Source organism: Eubalaena glacialis, unplaced genomic scaffold (assembly GCF_028564815.1).
Source record: "Eubalaena glacialis isolate mEubGla1 unplaced genomic scaffold, mEubGla1.1.hap2.+ XY scaffold_56, whole genome shotgun sequence".
Lineage (NCBI taxonomy): Eukaryota > Metazoa > Chordata > Mammalia > Artiodactyla > Balaenidae > Eubalaena > Eubalaena glacialis.
The window spans coordinates 1,911,617-1,928,830 of NW_026871455.1; the positions used below are offsets into that span (position 1 = coordinate 1,911,617).

Sequence of the window (17,214 nt, forward strand, 5' to 3'; positions counted from 1 at the left end):
AGGAGGGTTTTGGGATGCAGAATTTTCTAAATCCACCTGGAAGTCTGGGAACTTCTCCCTCTAGCCACAAGACCCTACCCCACACCCTGCAGCAAGCAATCTGGAAAACCAGAATCCAACCTCTGCAACAATAGGCCCCAAGGGTCAGGACTTGGTCAGTGACTCACAGCTTCGTCATTTTCAGTCTTTTCCATGTAGAACTAAATGCAGGGAAAGCCAAATATGTTCCCCTAAGTAATCACTTAGGACGCCCCTCTTCCTAACAGCTTGTCTCCAGCCTCCCACATCACAAGCTCTGGGCAGGACATGCCTTCCTTTTTTTGCCACCAGAAAGTGTCCCCACTCTTATGTGTGCCCTGAGTCTCAGCCTGATGTGAGTGGTGATGGCTGACTCCCGTGCTTTATAGATAAGTTCTGAGTAAATAGTGCTTGTTCTCATTTGGGGGGGTGTCTTCTTTCATATCTACAGAGCTTAGTATGGCAAGAAGCAAATAAAACTCATGATAATGTTTCCCATGTTACTTAAAAATTCACATTTATTAATCACCATTTTTTAAGTTGAGACATAATTCACATATCATAAAATTCACCCTTTGCAAAGTGTAGAATTTAGTGATTTATAATCTATTCACAAAATTGTGCAACCATCAGCACTAATACCAGAACATTTCATCACCTCAAAAAGAAACCTCATCCCCATTAGTCTCTTCTATTCCACCTATGCTCAGGCCGTGGCCACCACAATTCTGCTTTCTGTCTCTATGGATAAGTCTATTCTCAATATTTCATGTGACTGGAATCATACAATATGTGTCCTTTATGTTTGGCTTCTTATACTGAATATCATGCTTTTGAGGCTCATGTTTTAGAATGTAACAGTAATGTACTCCTTCTTTTGGCCTAAGAATTTTTCTTTTTAAGCCATAAGATTTTACGTACATTCACATGCCACCAGGGTTTTTTGTTTTTTGGGTTTTTTGGTAAAACATATATTTTCAATTTTAACCATTTAAGGTCTACAGTTGACTAACATTAAGTACCGCTTCCCTGCCTGACCCCAACTTATCCCACTCACCTGGAGCTGACAGTAGGCCCAGAGGACACAAGCCCAGCCATGCTGCCCTTCCTTGGAACTCCCAACGTCATCCAACCTGACCATGACCCCACTATTAGTGCCCCTCATTGTAGCAAAAAGAACTCTGGCCACGGAGAGACTCTAGTGAAGAGGGCAGCTGCCCCCAGGCAAGCTGTTGTGCTTGGGACAAGGAAGCAGTGCCCTGGGACCTGCAGTCACCCAAGGGCCACAGGAGGTACAGTGCTGGTCTCCTGAGGGCATATTCTGCTGAGGTCCCCGCCAGGCCCCTATGGAGGAGAACCAGTGAACACTTGGGGACATCTCTTGTTATTCTTTTCTTCCTTCCTTCCTTTCTTTCTCTTTTTCTCTTTCCACCCGGAAGAGGTAAAGCTTGACAAGAAAGAAATAAATGACTTTCTGGACCATCCATATTTCAGGGCTGCCTCATGGATCTGTCCTTATTTTCTCAACAAAAACCCTCTAAGGAACTAAGATGTGCTACGTATTCCATGCGCGCTCAACTCTGTGCCTGCCCCACACAGTCCTCCATCTTCCCTTCCCTCTTCCAACACTTCACTCCCCTGTGGGGGCTTATTCAAGGGCAAAGATTGCTGTGAGTTCCAGCATGATACCTGCCTCACCCCCTTCATGACTGTCTTGCTGACTCAATAGCCTGTGTTCTGGCTGGTCGGGAACCCTCATCTGTCCTCTTCTCAGGGACTCTGCTCATCTTCAACAACACCCACCTGTACTCCTCACTGTTCAGGCCCTGGGAAATCGGCTGTCCTGACCTGGGACAGCTTTAAATATAAGAAATTGCTACCTTCTACAGCTGGGGTCAGAAGGCTGGGTGTGCGGTCCAAGGCTCTAAGAGGTGTTTTGCACCTTCCCAGAATCTCCTCTCACCTCCCTAAGAAACTCTACTACCAGAACACCTCCAACAAACACCCTCCATTAGGTGCTGAGCTGTCAATATTTCCAGCCCAGAAAGACCACAGCCTGTGCTTTGCAACAGGGAAAACCCTCCCCTCTACCTCCAGTCCATCCAAGTCTCCCCCCATTCCTCAGCTCGCACAGCCCACAGACGGTTTCTGAGTCTGTTCAGCAGGCGAGGTCCCATAGGTGTCAGGTCCTGAGTCTCTTCCAGCTACCATGTTCTACCCAACCCTACATGATGAGTCCACGGCCCTCTGAGAGTGCAGGGGCCCCTCTCATGTGCCTCTTCTGGCACTGTTGCTGGATCTCCTTCTTCCTTATATCAGGGCAAGAAGTTTAGTTTCTCTGGGTCTGTGAGTGGGGAAGGGTAGGAGGGGACGAGTGGCCTAGAGAGTCCAGTCCATTCTGCATCCTGTGAGCCCATGACCCTGGTGGGTGGAAGCAGAGGGGGTAATGGGACAGCGAAGCTCTTGGCCTGCTTAGTGGCTTGGGATTTAGGGCACATTCAAGTGGAAGCTGAACCTACTGGACAATGTTGGTCAACAAACAGTTTCTGCGTGTGTAGGAGCTGAACCATTTCACCAAGCTCTCTCAAAACTAATATCCATTTATAAACACTCTTCTGGCAACAGGGGAAGGGCAGACGATGTTCCAGGAAACTCCTCCCTAACCTCCTGGGAACATTCTGACAGAGTCTTTGAATATGCAACAAATGTCTGCTTAGGTTAAGAAGACATTGGATGATTTGCAGGTACATTTTGGTAATATAGAAAACTACAGTACTTCAAAATTAAAATCCTATTTTATGATTTGGAATCTACTGTACTTAGATGACTGATAAATTGTTTAATGAAGGTATTGGTAAAAATAAAAGCTGATAGCTAAACAGTTTTAACATTACTTTCTATTTTCATAATTTTTACATTATAGTCTAAAACTGTGGCGTGCTTAACTATTTGTCCATCTATCTCTCCTTCTCCCTCTCTCCGTAGTTTTAAGATGTTTGTCACTATTTGGTAGGTGCCAATTCTTCTGCAACACGCACACTTCATTGTGTAGGAGAAGTGGTAACCTTTGTTCACAGGAGTGTGTGAGGAGGTGATGCGCGGGCAGGCTGGGACACTGCAATGTGGTAAAAGAAGGGCAGGCATTGTCCGGGGGGCTGGGCCCTGGCCCCTAGGCTCCTGCTTTTATCCAGACATCTGGGGCGCCCTGATTCACTCTTGACCGAGTAAACAGAGGGCCTAGAAAAGCTCTGTGAGCAGCCCTGGCCAGGAGCCCTTCACGTACTTCTCTCCAGTTGCATCGTGGGTATGGAGTTCTCTCAAAGGCCTTCAAATTTCTCAGTTCTTCTGATTTCTATAGTCTTTGCTTTTCTTCTTGCCAAGGATGTCACTAACTAAATCAGCCTATGTATGATTAATATGAACATATATTATTGATATATTAATAAATATTATTATATTAAAATAATATTAGTATATCATTTTTAACACTTTATTTACATTATATGTACATATAATTATGTAGTACTGTTTCATTATAATAAATTAAATTAATAAATATAAATAAGCTATTAATATGAATATATATTACACTTGCGAGTCAGGATTTGCCTCCTGGGTGCTCAACTCTGCCCATTGAGCCACACTGTTTGCCTGAAAAAATGAAGACTTCAGGGCAAAGTGAAAGGTGAGGGGGAGGCGGGCAGAGAAGACCCAACCTGCAATCACAGAGAAGAATGAGGTGTGTTCTCAAGACCAGCTTGAAGCGCACACTCTTAGTGAGGGGAGTGGATGCAAATACCGTCGCCTGCACCATGTGCCCCGTCTGGAGTGGGGGGGTGGGAGGAAGCGTCCTTCAGGTATTTCTTCTCCGGCTCCTCCCACCGGATCCCCTCTCCTCCCCAGTCTCTGCTGCGACACTTGTGTTTTGCCACCTGAAGGTGAATTTACCCTTCCCTCACTGTTCTCCTCCCTCCTGTCTCTCTTTTCTTTCCCTTCCTTGAGGCTCTCAGGCCTGCTCTCAGCCTGGCTGCGGCCCACAGCCAGTCATAAGCACCTTCCTTTCACCCAGCGAGCTGTCCTTGCCCCATCTTCCTCCTTTCAGAGCTGGGATAACTGGGTACCTGCTGTCCCTGGAGACTTTCCCTGCTGTTAGTCTCCCCCTGCCAGGTGCTCGGATGTGCAGGGCAACTAAAGGCGCCTCTGACTTTCCCCGGGTGTGCATGGTAGCACCGATTGGAGGTTGCTAAGGCTTGCCACCTAAGCACAGGCTGTGCGTTGGTTTAAGATATAGCCCAAAAATGCAATAAGAAAAAATCTCCCCTGATAAGATTGGCATGACTAAATATATTCAGAACTTCATTGAGCCTATTTTCATAACTCAATTAACTACAGCTTTAGAGGTTTCTAACTTCTACTCAGATTTGTAAAGATTGGTCACTGGGAAGTTTATTAGCTGTCATCGTTTTCCAGATGGCAGAGTAAACAGGGACTAAAGGTAGAAACACCTGCAAAATACCTAATATGGTCAAAATTGTCCGACTACTTTTACAATGTTATTGTTTAACCATCCAGACAAATGAGAAATGCCAGAGAAAAGTCAAATATAGATGTGTTTTCGTTCAGCCAAAAAGATGACAGTGAGAGGTGAGGTGAGGAAGCTGGCCCAGTGTGGGTGGTGGGACCAGGCAGTTGAGTCCTTATGCAGGCAGCTCTGACGGCAGCCCTACCACGTCCTCCACGGGGCTGGTCTCTCAGACCCCCAGACGGGCAGCTTTTCTTGGTAAACTCAGTGTCATTATATCAGCCATTCATCAGGCAATTCTTTGGCTTCACACGTGAGCAGGACTCTTGTAGCTGCAAGGTTTACAAATTAGAGCCTCTGCAGTCACTAGTCTGTGCTCTGTGCTCTCCTCAACTGAGGCTTCTTCTGGTGTCTATCACAGCACCTATACCACGTCATGAGTGTCCAGGCTTACAGCGGTGCTGCTTGAGACTGGGCTGTGACATTTCCATGCCTAGCATGTAACAGGCATTGCATGAACATTTATTGGGGACAAGGAGGCTAAACTGCACAAGCATCTACTCCTAAGCTGATTCACACAGCTTGTGACTGCAGCTGAGCTCCAGATACCTCACTGCCTGTGGTGGGTGCTAAAGATCTCACAGCTTGTTTCATCTGCGTGTTCTTTTCCCCCTGATAATATGACCCTTTTAGCTTCTCCTCCTAGAGGTTTGCATAGACCAAGTGGGAAAGACCAAAGTTGTTCCAGACTTGTGTCACACTGTTAAAGCTCAACTACACTGAAAGCTCATGAGAGGTACAGTATCACGTGGGGGTGACTTTCAACAAGAGTTGTCACAGAGCCACTAACCTCAACAAGGTTATTCACTTTTTGTATAAAGGTTTTAGTCCAATACTCTGCTCAAAAAGTGCAGAATGCACATTGTGTGATGTTTAAGCCCTTTGCTCTTGCTCTAGGGCAAGATTTCTCAACCTGGGGATTAAAGACATTCTTAGCCGGATAATTTTTTGCTTGGGAGCTCTCCTGTGAGTTCTGGGATGTTGAGCAGCACCGCTGGCTTCTACCCACTAGCATCTCCTCAGGTGTGACAACCCAAAATGTCTCCGGATGTAGCCACTTGTCCTCTGGGGATGGGGGATTGGGGAAAAATTGCCCCAGCTGAAAATTTTTTCTCACGTGGCACCAATAGATTGCAAGGAGAACCAAAACAACAGCTACAAAAACATCAACAAGAAATGACTCACCAAGACTTGCCCAGTGATGGAATTATGAGAAACTAAAACATAAGCTTTCAATGAGTAGTAGCTTCAGGCTATTTTTGGAACCTTCTGTGCAGATCGGACTCAAAGTCCTCCATACCTTAGTGGTATTTGGCCAAACGCCCCAAGATGCCTTTACATAAAGTGTGTTTAATGTCATGTTTGTTTAATATATTTGCCCAGATCTGCCCCTCTGTGTGCCTGCATCAACAGCGTGTATCTACTTAGATTATACAATGTGAGAAAACAGAATCCTCATTATTTCAATAGCCTTCAGGGTAACAACTCACAAATGAACCTAAACTAATTTTACTGATAATAGTGAGATTTGCTACCAGAATATGTAGTAAATATTAGGAAACAATCTACTTTACAGTAATAATTCAAAATGAAGTTAAAGAAATTTAATCATCATGACTGTTTACCACCAGAATCAGGTAGTGTAGCATGTTAGGTGGTGCAGCAAGGGGAAGATGACAAGCCAAATATCTCTAACATGTTCCCCACTTACTCATCTCTAAAATATGGGGCACCACTTAGGGGGCACACGGATGTGCCACCCACACCTCTGACCCAGAAAACACTCACTGCACAACTGCTGGAGGCCATCAACAGGTAACTTCCAGGCAAGATCTCCTCAGGCATCCTCACCGATGCATGGGTCCCTCTCAGGGCTGCCACACCCAATGGTCAAGTGCAGAGGGGCACTTACAACACCTGTGATGGCCACATATGCTTCAGAGCCCCCATGGGCTGGGGCAAGGCTTCCTCAGGGCTTGACACCTGCTCAACTATGCCATCTGGCCAATCCTGCTCCCTCTCTGCCCTGTCACAGAGGTTGACACCGAATTTGCACCCTGCTTGCCAAAATCTATGTTAACATTCCCTTCCAGAGAAACTGACTTGTGACGCGGGGAAAGCAGTGATGAGAGCGATTTGGAGCTAGACTGCTCCGCAGTTGGCAGTAACAAGGACCCCTCCACAAGCTAGGTGGAGCACCCATAGTGTCTGAAATAGATGAATGGTCCAGCTGTGCAAAGTCTCACAGGTGACAGGGTAGTAATTGTTAGTCACCATCGAAAACAGCAGAGGAGCTTCTGGGTACAAAGAAAGCAGAAAAAGCAGAACCCCCCACCCAGACCCAGGATTTTGGTAAAAGGTATTTTCACATATTGAGGTATGGGGAAGTCGTCTGGCTTATATATGAGTTAACTTGACTGTTACGCATATTAGAACAGCCTGCGTGTGGCCTATCAAACATACACTGTGCTTCTGCTTTAATTATTAAAGAAAAGGGTGCATTGACCAGAAGTAAAGATTGTCCATGTTAAAAATAAAGATGAAACGTCTCCCTTCCTGAGACGCCAATGCTGAAGCTCCTTCAATAATAAGCCTCGAGGGGATTAACCAAGATGGCGGAGTAGAAGGACGTGCTCTCACTCCCTCTTGCGAGAGCACCAGAATCACAACTGGTTGCTGGACAATCATCGACAGGAAGACACTGGAACACACCAAGGAGGATACCCCACGTCCAAGGACAGAGAAGAAGCCACAGTGAGATGGTAGGAGGGGCACAATCAGAGTAAAATCAAATCCTATAACTGCTGGGTGGGTGACTCAGACTGGCGAGCACTTATACCACAGAAGTCCACCCACTGGAGTGAACGTTCTGAGCCCCACGTCAGGCTTCCCAACCTGGGGGTCCGGCAACGGGAGGAGGAATTCATAGAGAATCAGACTTTGAAGCCTAGTGGGAATTGATTGCAGGACTTTGACAGGACTGGGGGAAACAGAGACCCCACTCTTGGAGGGCGCACACAAAATAGTGTGTGCATCGGGACCCAGGGGAAGGAGCAGTGACCCTGGATGAGACTGAACCAGACATAACTGCTGGTGTTGGGGGGTCTCCTGCAGAGGCAGGGGCTGGCTCTGTTTCACCGTGGGGACAAGGACACTGGCAGCGGAGGTTCTGGGAAGTACTCCTTGGTGTGAGCCCTCCCAGAGTCTGCCATTAACCCCACCAAAGAGCCCGGGTAGGCTCCAGTGTTGGGTTGCCTCAGGCAAAACAACCAACAGGGAGGGAACCCAGCCCGACCCATCAACAGTCAAGTGGATTAAAGTTTTACGGAGCTCTGACCGCCACAGCAACAGTCAGCTCTACCCACGTCCAGAGCCTCCCATCAAGCCTCTTATATAGCCTCAACCACCAGGGCAGACAGCAGAAGCAAGAAAAACTACAGTCCTGCAGCCTGTGGAACAGAAACCACATTTACAGAAAGATAGACAAGATGAAAAGGCAGAGGGCTATATACCAGATGAAGGAACAAGAAAAAAAACCCCCAAAAAACTAAATGAAGTGGAGATAGGCAACCTTCCAGAAAAAGAATTCAGAATAATGATAGTGAAGATGATCCAGGACCTTGGAATAAGAATGGAGGCAAAGATTGAGAAGATGCAAGAAATGATTAACAAAGACCTAGAAGAATTAAAGAACAAACAAACAGAGATAACCAGTACAATAACTGAAATGAAAACTACACTAGAAGGAATCAATAGCAGAATAACTGAGGCAGAAGAACGGATAAGTGACCTGGAAGACAGAATGGTCTTACAGAATGGAATTCACTGCTGTGGAACAGACTAAAGAAAAAAGAATGAAAAGAAATGAAGACAGCCTAAGAGACCTCTGGGACAACATTAAACACAACAACATTCGCATTATAGGGGTCCCAGAAGGAGAAGAGAGAGAGAAAGGACCAGAGAAAATATTTGAAGAGATTATAGTCGAAAACTTCCTTAACATGGGAAAGGAAATAGCCACCCAAGTCCAGGAAGCGCAGAGAGTCCCATACAGGATAAACCCAAGGAGAAGCACGCCGAGACACATAGTAATCAAAGTGGCAAAAATTAAAGACAAAGAAAAATTATTGAAAGCAGCAAGAGAAAAACGACAAATAACATACAAGGGAACTCCCATAAGGTTAACAGCTGATTTCTCAGCAGAAACTCTACAAGCCAGAAGGGAGTGGCATGATATACTTAAAGTGATGAAAGGGAAGAAAGTACAACCAAGATTACTCTACCCGGCAAGGATCTTATTTAGATTTGATGGAGAAATCAAAAGCTTTACAGACAAGCAAAAGCTAAGAGAATTCAGCACCACCAAACCAGCTCTACAACAAATGTAAAAGGAACTTCTCTAAGTGGGAAACACAAAAGAAGAAAAGGACCTACAAAAACAAACCCAAAACAATTAAGAAAATGGTCATAGGAACATACATATCAATAATTACCTTAAACGTGAATGGATTAAATGCTCCAGCCAAAAGACACAGGCTTGCTGAATGGATACAAAAACAAGACCCATATATATGCTGTCTACAAGAGACCCACTTTAGACCTAGGGACACATACAGACTGAAAGTGAGGGGATGGAAAAAGATATTCCATGCAAATGGAAATCAAAAGAAAGCTGGAGTAGCTCTACTCATATCAGATAAAATAGACTTTAAAATAAAGAATGTTACAAGAGACAAGGAAGGACACTACATAATGATCAAGGGATCAATCCAAGAAGAAGATATAACAATTATAAATATATATGCACCCAACATAGGAGCACCTCAATACATAAGGCAACTGCTAACAGCTATAAAAGAGGAAATTGACAGTAACACAATAATAGTGGGGGACTTTAACACCTCACTTACACCAATGGACAGATCATCCAAAATGAAAATAAATAAGGAAACAGAAGCTTTAAATGACACAATAGACCAGATAGATTTAATTGGTATTTATAGGACATTCCATCCAAAAACAGCAGATTACACATTCTTCTCAAGTGCGCACGGAACATTCTCCAGGATAGATCACATCTTGGGTCACAAATCAAGCCTCAGTAAAGTTAAGAAAATTGAACTCATATCAAGCATCTTTTCTGACCACAACGCTATGAGATTAGAAATGAATTACAGGGGAAAAAACATAAAAAACACAAACACATGGAGGCTAAACAATACGTTACTAAATAACTAAGAGATCACTGAAGAAATCAAAGAGGAAATCAAAAAATACCTAGAGACAAATGACAATGAAAACACGACAACCCAAAACCTATGGGATGCAGCAAAAGCAGTTCTAAGAGGGAAGTTTATAGCTATACAAGCCTACCTCAAGAAACAAGAAACATCTCAAGTAAACAATCTAACCTTACAGCTAAAGGAACTAGAGAAAGAAGAACAAACAAAACCCAAAGTTAGCAGAAGGAAAGAAATCATAAAGATCAAAGCGGAAATAAATGAAATAGAAACAAAGAAAACAATAGCAAAGATCAATAAAACTAAAAGCTGGTTCTTTGAGAAGATAAGCAAAATTGATAAGCCATTAGCCAGACTCATCAAGAAAAAGAGGGAGAGGACTCAAATCAATAAAATCAGAAATGAAGAAGGAGAAGTTACAACAGACACCGCAGAAATACAAAGCATCCTAAGAGACTACTACAAGCAACTTTATGCCAATAAAATGGACAACCTGGAAGAAATGGACAAATTCTTAGAAAGGTGTAACCTTCCAAGACTGAACCAGGAAGAAGCAGAAAATATGAACAGACCAATCACAAGTAATGAAATTGAAACTGTGATTAAAAATCTTCCAACAAACAAAAGTCCAGGACCAGATGGCTTCACAGGTGAATTCTATCAAACATTTAGAGAAGAGCTAACACCTATCCTTCTCAAACTCTTCCAAAAAATTGCAGAGGAAGGAACACTCCCAAACTCATTCTATGAGGCCACCATCACCCTGATACCAAAACCAGACAAAGACACTACAAAAAAAGAAAATTACAGACCAATATCACTGATGAATATAGATGCAAAAATCCTCAACAAAATACTAGCAAACAGAATCCAACAACACATTAAAAGGATCATACACCACGATCAAGTGGGATTTATCCCAGGGATGCAAGGATTCTTCAATATACGCAAATCAATCAATGTGATATACCATATTAACAAATTGAAGAATAAAAACCATATGATCATCTCAATAGATGCAGAAAAAGCTTTTGACAAAATTCAACACCCATTTATGATAAAAACTCTCCAGAAAGTGGGCATAGAGGGAACCTACCTCAACATAATAGAGGCCATATATGACAAACCCACAGCAAACATCATTCTCAACGGTGAAAAACTGAAAGCATTTCCTCTAAGATCAGGAACGAGACAAGGATGTCCACTGTCACCACTATTTTTCAACATAGTTCTGGAAGTCCTAGCCATGGCAATCAGAGAAGAAAAAGAAATAAAAGGAATACAAATTGGAAAGAAGAATTAAAACTGTCACTGTTTGCAGATGACAGGATACTATACATAGAGAATCCTAAAACTGCCACCAGAAAACTGCTAGAGCTAATTAATGAATATGGTAAAGTTGCAGGATACAAAATTAATGCACAGAAATCTCTTGCATTCCTATACACTAACGATGAAAAATCTGAAAGAGAAATTATGGAAACACTCTCATTTACCATTGCAACAAAAAGAATAAAATACCTAGGAATAAACCTACCTAGGGAGACAAAAGACCTGTATGCAGAAAACTATAAGACACTGATGAAAGAAACTAAAGATGATACCAACAGATGGAGAGATATACCATGTTCTTGGATTGGAAGAATCAACATTGTGAAAATGACTATACTACCCAAAGCAATCTACAGATTCAATGCAATCCCTATCAAATTACCAATGGCATTTTTTACGGAGCTAGAACAAATCATCTTAAAATTTGTATGGAGACACAAAAGACCCCGAATAGCCAAAGCAATCTTGAGGGAAAAAAACGGAGCTGGAGGAATCAGACTCCTTGACTTCAGACTATACTACAAAGCTACAGTAATCAAGACAATATGGTACTGGCACAAAAACAGAAACATAGATCAATGGAACAAGATAGAAAGCCCAGAGATAAACCCACGCACCTATGGTCAACTAATCTATGACAAAGGAGGCAAAGATATACAATGGAGAAAAGACAGTCTCTTCAATAAGTGGTGCTGGGAAAACTGGACAGCTACATGTAAAAGAATGAAATTAGAATACTCCCTAACACCATACACAAAAATAAACTCAAAATGGATTCGAGACCTAAATGTAAGACTGGACACTATAAAACTCTTAAAGGAAAACATAGGAAGAACACTCTTTGACATAAATCACAGCAAGATCTTTTTTGATCCACCTCCTAGAGTAATGGAAATAAAAACAAAAATAAACAAGTGGGACCTAATGAAACTTCAAAGCTTTTGCACAGCAAAGGAAACCATAAACAAGACGAAAAGACAACCCTCAGAATGGGAGAAAATATTTGCAAACGAATCAACAGACAAAGGATTAATCTCCAAAATATATAAACAGCTCATTCAGCTCAATATTAAAGAAACAAACACCCCAATCCAAAAATGGGCAGAAGACCTAAATAGACATTTCTCCAAAGAAGACATACAGACGGCCACGAAGCACATGAAAAGATGCTCAACATCACTAATTATTAGAGAAATGCAAATGAAAACTACAATGAGGTATCACCTCACACCAGTTAGAATGGGCATCATCAGAAAATCTACAAACAACAAATGCTGGAGAGGGTGTGGAGAAAAGGGAACCCTCTTGCACTGTTGGTGGGAATGTAAATTGATACAGCCACTATGGAGAACAATATGGAGGTTCCTTAAAAAACTAAAAATAGAATTACCATATGACCCAGCAATCCCACTACTGGGCATATACCCAGAGAAAACCGTAATTCAAAAAGACACATGCACCCGAATGTTCATTGCAGCACTATTTACAATAACCAGGTCATGGAAGCAACCTAAATGCCCATCAACAGACGAATGGATAAAGAAGTTGTGGTACATATATACAATGGAATATTACTCAGCCATAAAAAGGAACGAAATTGAGTCATTTGTTGAGACATGGATGGATCTAGAGACTGTCATACAGAGTGAAATAAGTCAGAAAGAGAAAAACAAATATCATATATTAACGCATGTATGTGGAACCTAGAAAAATGGTACAGATGAGCTGGTTTGCAGGGCAGAAGTTGAGACACAGATGTAGAGAACAGACATATGGACACCAAGGGGGGAAAACTGCGGTGGGGTGGGGATGGTGGTGTGCTGAATTGGGCGATTGGGATTGACATGTATACACTGATGTGTATAAAATTGATGACTAATAAGAACCTGCAGTATAAACAAACAAACAAAACAACTAATACTAAACTTTCATTGGGTTATTTGTATGGAAATATGTTAATATAAATGTTTCAGACATTACATGAAATTTCTAAAAATCTTATATGTTCTGGTATAATGTTATAAGTCATAATCCTAGTTATTACTTTAAAATGTATATCTCAGAAATAACTAATTTTCTTGTCAACTGCATTATTATGAACTTTCATCAAATCTTTAACCGTGGTCATTTTTAAGTCTTTTGTCATTTACAGACAGTTCTGGGTGTACTCTGATGCTTTTGTAAATATGTTCCTATAAAAGTGTTTCATCTTCAGGAAATTCATGGAAAAGACTCTGACAAGTACAGGTTTCTGGTACCTGACTGTACTGCTGAACTGAATGAATAAGCATTTTCAGAACTCTAATGAAAAACTGATGAGCTCATAAAAGTGCTAACAAAAGATCAAGATGAAAAAAAAATTAATTACATGGGACTGGGTGAACTGATGAGGATGAGTATAATTTTTGTGACTTTCTGTTTGAATTTAAAAAAAGAAAAAATCCCACAAGGACTCAGAGGCAAAGAATATACAAATCAATTTTCACTGCAAAGTAAAGGAGCTGTTACAGTGGAGGATTACTGGACTGAATGTCAATATTATGACATAGTATGAGTGTGTTTCATGTTTGGTAATTGCAATCATTGTTGCTTTTGTTGTGGTCTTCCATGTACAATGCTTGGTGTCAGTCTATTTATCTCTTGTAAAAATAAAATACAGTGTGTGTGTGTGTGTGTGTGTGTGTGTGTGAAAAAAAAAAAAAAAAAGAAAGCACCTGAAGAAAGAATGGGTGGAGACAAATCTAGCCCAGTCCTTTCCCAGACATAGCATCGTTTTAGATCAAGATATATCAGCTCTCGCCACCTAAAGGCCATGAACAAGTAGTTCCCAAACATCAGCCATCCTCTGAGGTGCTGGTTAAAAATACAGATTCCCAGGCTCTGGTCCCAGAGAGTGGGGGTCAGTGGTCCTGGGTTGAGGTTTGGCCATCTGAGTGCTCACCAAGCCCACCTGGGGGATTCTGAGGCACGTGGCTTGAAGGCCACACACTGAGAAATGAGATATGTAAATGGGATGGGAGGCTGGAGTCCAGGCTCCCCTGGCAACCGGCAGACAACTTGGCTTTCTGAGATGCTCGCCCAGCAGGGCAGAACAGGCAGGTCTGATGACTCTAGTATCTCGCTCAATAGTTAGAGATTCTCATTATGAATAAATAACCTGGCTTCTGACTTCAAGTGTGGGTCTCCTTCACTTGGTGAATCCACCCCGGATATCTTGGATTATTTTCAAATGCTTTTCCCCCCAGTACTATCCATTTTGGCATAAAGTCCTTATGATAAAATATTGTGTGTCACGATGAACAACAAGGTCCTACTATTGATATATAGCACAGGGAACGATGTTCAATATCCTGGGATAAACCATAATGGAAAAGAATTTTAAAAACAATGTATATATGTGTATTATTAGGTCACTTTGCTGTACAGCAGAAATTAACACAAAGTAAATCAACTATACTTCAATAAAATAAATACATTAAAATTTAAAAAAGAAAAAATAAAGAAAATTATGAATAACAACACTAAAAAAAAATAATAATAATAAGCCTCACGTCCCAGGTGCCAAGGCCATGCTGACTCACTGTGTATGGGCTGATCTGTTTTTTGTTTGTTTGTTTTGGTTTGGTTTTTGTTTTTCCCCTGAAACCTTAAAGGAATGTATCCCTGACTTGTTTAATTTTCTTTGTTCTTCCAATATATAAAACTGTACTGAAAACCATGCTTCCCTGGGACAGTTCCTCAAAGATATCTGAGGGGTTGTCTTCCAGGCTATAGTCCACGGATTGGCTCAAATAAGATGCTTTTCTATTCCTATTATAGATTGTTTATTGATTACTTTCAACAATTTATTAGTTAAAGTAGCCAGGCTCCAAGTCCCAGACGAGGTTAGTCAGCCACCCACCAGAGGTCTGCTAGCCCGTGGGAGGTCAGGGCCGTGAGAGGGACCCTAACTTGGTAGTGGAATTCAGGAGGATGCCCCTGAGTGTTGAAGCCCACACTCTTCTGACCCCTGTGAGCCTGCAGAAATGGCCAACCGTCCCTCTGGAGACCAGGTGCCGCCCCTCCATTCTGTTCTTGCAACGAGAATGAGTGCTTCGTCTCTTCTTCCTGCTCAACTTCCTCCCTTTCAGCTACCAGCCCTGGGGAGAAATTGGTAACTCCAAACAGCCCCCAAATTGCCGCAGTGCTCACATGAATAGTTGGAGAAAGGAGCTGAGGAGCAGACGGAATGAGATTTCCCTAGAGCTGGAAAAGTGCGGCCATATGCATCACTTGAGGGTAACGACCCCAGCTGCCACCCTCCCTTTGTCCTTCCAGGTGTAGGGGGTCTGCCGGATTCTTGCTAAGTCTATTTTTCCCCATTCCCGGCCCTTCTCTATCATCACCCCTTCACCTTGAATCATGTTCAAGAAATTGATTAAAAAGAAATGTGTTCAGCTACATCCAGTGGAAACCCTGCTATTAAGGGTACTAAGAACAAGTAGAACCTTTCCCAGGTATTGAACCACGGCTTCATCCAATCGTGCCTAAGAAGGAACCAGTTGAAAGCGTGGGATGCCATAAACAGATGGAAATCTTTACAATGACTGGAGAGTTACTCTATTTAGAAAAAGAGAAGGTCGTTTTATCCAATCCCAAGGTTATTCCACACAAAAAGAGATAAAAAAGACCCTTTTTCCACACCAGCAGGTGGATAAAGGAGCCATCAAATTTGTACTCAGAGGAGTTGATATCACGTGTCTAGGCTTAGCTTCTCCAGGAGCTAAGCTTTGCTCCGCTTCAACAGATAGGATTGTTGCAATTGAGGCAGAAGGAAAACAGCTTGCTCTGGGTGCTGCAGTCGTGAAGATGTCTGCAGATGATGCTAAGAAAGTCAACACAGCAACTGGCATTGAAACATGTATTATTGAAAAGATGGGCTGTGGCACGTAAAAGCATGTAAATAAGCCTCAGAAGGAATGCACTTGGGCTCCACATGGATGCGGTGCAATATCTGTGTTTGTGTGTGTGTGTGACAGCATGACGGCAACACCCCTGTGATTATGCTGAATAAATTCAACACATGCAGAAAAGAGAACCAAACAAAAAAACAGGTGTTGCCGCCTTGCTTGGAAACAGTGCAGACGAGCTGCCCCTGTGTCCTCTCCTGGCCATCAGGCTATAACTCTCCCGAAAGAGCCTCATGACCCAGCCAGTGTGCTGGTGGGGCTGCGAGAAGACAAATGGGACTGAATTCTCAGTGTGTCAGCTGAGGTGCCCTCATGTGAGCGTCTGGACACGACCGAGCGGGGAAGAGTCAGGTGTAGGGGCGCTGAACTGGCTGGGGGACTTCTGTCCCCGCATCCCTGCTGAGTCAGAGCCCCTCTCAGCCCTTCATGGTGGAGAAGAGAGACGAGGAGAGGCCTCAGCCCCTAAACACGGACAGGCTGCTCCCGGCTCCTGCGGACTTCCAAAGCCTCATGCTGTGAACTGTCTTGTAATAACTTTGTTTTTGTCATTAATGTGCTAGATATTTTTAGTAGGATTAATCTGAAAACCGGTTATTACCACCGATGTCAGTAATGGAGTTAGCTGCGCTAGAGACAGCCTACAGTTTAACCTAAAGTTTACAACGAAGTTTTCGCCTCAAAGTTTTAAGGAAATCAAGACGAGACGAGACTAAGACAAGACACCACAGAAACTGCTTGGTGAATGGGCTTTATATTCACTTTAAAGAAAATTATCTTTGAAAACTTAGAAACGTTTAATTATGCATATTGTTATTAGCATGAAGGTGCGAGATCGAAATGAAATATGAAACTGGATATGCTTATAGCGGTATTATGTGGTTCTGTGGGAAGCTTTCTGCAGTGTTCTCACATAGCAGCGGAAAACCCCAAAACAGGAAATGGTGACACCTCAAAGTCTTGCTGTTACCTGACAAAAGCAAGCTTCGAGACAACACAGAGTATTTAAGACAAGTAAAAATGAAACTATATTATCTGTGAGTAAATAAAAATATACTTGAAAATGTTTTTTTTAAGTTGGAAGAATATATACAAA

At 42.6% G+C, this 17,214-nt stretch overlaps 1 pseudogene; it reads left to right on the forward strand.

Moving 5' to 3' along the window:
• The first annotated feature begins 1,114 nt into the window (after window positions 1–1,114).
• On the forward strand, window positions 1,115–16,118 carry LOC133083695 (malignant T-cell-amplified sequence 1-like; annotated as a pseudogene).
• Window positions 16,119–17,214: the final 1,096 nt, after the last annotated feature.